At 35.1% G+C, this 4189-nt stretch overlaps 1 pseudogene; it reads left to right on the top strand.

Annotated features, from left to right (window-relative positions):
- Window positions 1-3411: 3411 nt before the first annotated feature.
- LOC107522860 (guanine nucleotide-binding protein G(I)/G(S)/G(O) subunit gamma-5-like) lies at window positions 3412-3668 on the top strand (annotated as a pseudogene).
- Window positions 3669-4189: the final 521 nt, after the last annotated feature.

The following is a 4189-nucleotide window of genomic DNA, read 5'->3' as shown; positions in this document are numbered from 1 at the left end:
AGTATCAGGGGGAGGAGATGGGATATAGAGTTCTGGTGGTAATTGTGTGGAGTTGTACCCTTCTTATCCTATGGTTTTATATATATATATATATATATATATATATATATAGAGAGAGAGAGAGAGAGAGAGAGAGGGAGTTTGAGAGGAGAAGTGGAGTTATCAAGGGGAAAAGATAGAGAGAGAGAACAATGGGGATGTGGGACTTGAACCCCATCCTTGTGTACTATAATGCCTGTTCTTAACCAGGTGTGCCACACAGCCTGGCCCCAATCTATCTAATTTCTCAAAGCTGAAATCTTAGAGTTATTCTTTATCCCTCCATGTCTTCACATCTACTCCTAAGTGATCACCACCTGTATAGTTTACTTCTGCTTCTACAAAGTTATCATTGAAATCAACTTAAAAAAAAACAACAACATTTATTTCCCAACCACTCCGACAGCTTCAAATGTGATTTCTGTGTATTCGCTATTGAAACTCTAATCCATTCTCTGGAAGCAACTGCCAGAATGATCTTGTTAAAATGTAAATCAGAAATAGAGAGGAATTAAATGTGGGCAAAAATATATATATAACTGTGCTAAATAGAGTACAGGGAAAGTTTTAATTGAAGAGACATCTGTGTCTAAACATAGTGAATGAGTCCTTGTAAGAGAGAGTTTGAAATGCAAAGAAGAATGTTCGTTCGTGCAACCTCAGGTTTCAGTTATGCTAGAGGAATTTTCCTTTTTCTCTTTTCTTTTCAAGCATCTGGATATTACAACACTCTTGGCAAGGGATTTGAATAAGTAGACAAGGAGATAATTTTAAATTCCTTTATCCCTCTGTTCTTCCCAAGCAGTGAAATAATTTGAATTTCTAAAGTAAAAAAAAAAAAAAAAGTGTTCTACTCTTTGTTACTCCAGCACTAGCAGTAGACTACATGAGAAATAATGACTGAATTCATGAGCATTTTCTATAACTTTATGCTGAATTCTTAATCTTTATGGAACCATCACAAACCTCAAAAGAAAAACTAGACTTTGGCTTTTGTCCCACCCTTTCTATCTGTTCCTCCCCATCTCAGTCAATGGCACCATCACACATTCAAGTTTCTCGGATGGCACATCTGGCATTAGATCTTGAGTTACCTCCTTTTCGTGCCACATATCTAAAACATTATTTGTTAACATAACTGTAAACTTGCTGGCACACGCCATAATCACAGTTTAATTCTTTTGAGCTATGGCACCCCAACCGCTGGCAGTTATTCCATTTCAGACTCATTTTCTTAAAGCACCTGCCAATACTTAAGTGATGCCAAGTACATCAAGCTACACACACACACACACACACACACACACACACACACACACACTTTTTTTTTTTTGCCACCTGGCACTACGAACCCACCACTCCAGGTGGCTAGTTTTTCCATTTTTTTCTTCGTTCTTTTCCTTTCTATTATACTTGATAAGACAGAGAGAAATTGAGGAGGAGGAGAAATAGAGAAGGACAGAGAAAGTTACCTACAGTCCTTAAGGGTCCTCCTTGCAAGAAAGAAACAGGGGATCAGATCTGGGTCCTTTCACATGATAATTAATGGTGCTTAACCAGGGGCACTACCACCACCTCCCCTTCAAATGATCATTCTTTATTGCCTTGTTTCTGGGTTCCCTTACTCCCCATCATGCCACGTAGAATATATGATGAAACTAAGTAGAATCCATGATGAATGACAATACACAATTATTTAAAATGTGCACATTAAAAAGGAGAAACAAAGTCAGTGATTTATTATTCAAAATATAAGGGTAGGAAGAGAGGTTAGAAGGGAGAAGAATGGCAAATTATTCAAATTGCTTTTTACAATGTCAACATCCATACTTTTGTCACATAATTGTTCTAAAAAAAACATGTTATATTTGCAACTCAAACTTATCTATATATTTATGATATGTTTATAATGATCATTGTAATTAACAATTATTAAAATTTGAAATATAAGTAACATAATTACAGGGTTTTCTTCCTATCATGTTAGTTGAAGACTTTTTAATACATACTGACAATTATTAAACAATGTAGAATAATTTGAGTATAAGTTACATAAATGTACGTATTTGTACATTTTGTACATGCACAAAATGTAGATATTTTCACACTATTATGGTCCATTAGCATTCATTTTTAAAGAGTCCTATGACAATGTAAGTTCTATGATAATGTAAGATATTTTGTTGTTTTTAAATTTTATTCATCTATCATTGTAGTTTTAATACGCCTTCTCTCAGATACGTTATTTTCCAAACTAAATCCCAGTTCTCATATAAAAAGACCCATTAGTTGCTCACGACGGACAGTATAACTCTGACAAATTAATAAAAACAAAATTAATAATTAATGAAGCATTTCTTCTGATATTTTATAAATACGCATAGAGTTTGCCATATAGTGTTATGGTTGTTTTATAAAAAGCAGATTAATTTAAAATTCTTATTATTCCTCTATATTATGCTCAGAAAGAGTTTACACAGCATGGACAAAATCTGACCTTGAAAGTTGTACTGACCACTGCTCCTAAAAGCACGTTGTCCATTTAATTACTCTTTTAGAAGGAACTACTGGCACATCTTCAGCTTCTTTTATGTAAGCCTTAACTGTTTCTTAAGCAGTAACATAGTAAAATAGCTAAATGACTAAGCTATAAAATCACAAGAAAAAATACTCTTTATTCTATCATAACCATATGTGCACTGCTTTAACTGTAGGAATATAGACTTTTGAAATGTCTGTCTATAATTAAAAATATTAATAACACTATTTTATAAATGCTTATTGACTATTCATTCATTAGACTGAGAAAGAAAAATTGGGGGTTTGTGAGAGAGAGACCCTGCAAGTGGAGACCTGGGGCCTGAACCTGGGTCCTAGAGCACTGTACATATTTCTTTATCTGTCTCAGTCTCTCTCTATATATAATAACATATATTTATCTGGAATATGCATACAAATAGATATATGCTAAATATGTGTATATTTGACAGGATATTAATTTAGTCAACTAATATAGAAACATGTAGTAAGACACATAATATGAATCTATAGATTTAAATCATACTATATAGCATATACATATAAATACATCAAAGATATTTTGCATAATATGGTCATTCACACACATACACATACATATATATATATATATATATAATGTGTATGATACATAGCACTGAAACTAATGCAATTAAGCAACATTATCTCCAGAATGATGTTCCAAGTTGAGTATCGGTTAGTCTAGAATGTATTTAAGTGACAACACACAAACACACACACACACACACACACACACACACACACACACACACACACACACACACACACCCTCACCCTCACCCCATGCCGCTATCTGGTCCCGCTGACCCGAGCATGACCCAGAGACTCGCAGACCAAAGAACCGGCTCCTCCTCCAGTGTCGCGGCTATGAGGAAGGTGGTTCAGCAGCTCCGGCTGGAAGCTAGGCTGAACCACTTGAAGGTTTCCAAGCAGCTGCAAACTTAAAACAGTTCTGTCTGCAGAATGTTCACTCAGCATCACCCCTTGCTGACCCAAGTGTCTTCAAGCACGAATCCCTTCAGACCTCAGAAAGTCTGTTCCTTTTTGTAGTAAAACACATCTTTGGAAGGTTTTCTGATCTACTTTCCATGACCCAATCAATACTCAAAAGAGGAGCTAAATGTGAAGCTTCTATAGCTTGTCCCTATAACGTGCCACACACTATGCAAACTTCTGTCAGTTCTTAACATCTACCTCTCTGAATTTTCATGAATTTCGATTTCACAAGGGTAATTATTTTATATAGACTGATGTCAGACACAATAAAATACTAGTATAAAAAATAAAAATAACAGAATGTATTTATGTGTAGTTTAAAGTTTGGCTAGGGAGGCCAGGTGGTGGTGCACCTGGTCTAGTACAAATGCTACAATGCACAAGGACCAGGGTTCAAGCCCCCTGTCTGCATCTGTAGAGGGAAAGCTTTGCAAGTGGAAAAGCAGAGCTGCAGGTATCTCTCTGCCTCTCTTGATTTCTATCTGTATCTATCTAACAAACAAATAAAGATAGTAAAAATTAAATTAAGTTTCACTGGTACATCAGAAACTTTCTTTCTTTACTATCATTTTCTTAAATTTATGTATTTATCTTC

Source organism: Erinaceus europaeus, chromosome 19 (genome assembly GCF_950295315.1).
Source record: "Erinaceus europaeus chromosome 19, mEriEur2.1, whole genome shotgun sequence".
In the NCBI taxonomy this organism is placed as follows: Eukaryota; Metazoa; Chordata; class Mammalia; order Eulipotyphla; family Erinaceidae; genus Erinaceus; species Erinaceus europaeus.
The sequence above is the reverse complement of the archived record's forward strand: the minus strand, read 5'-3'. Positions and strand labels throughout refer to the sequence as shown.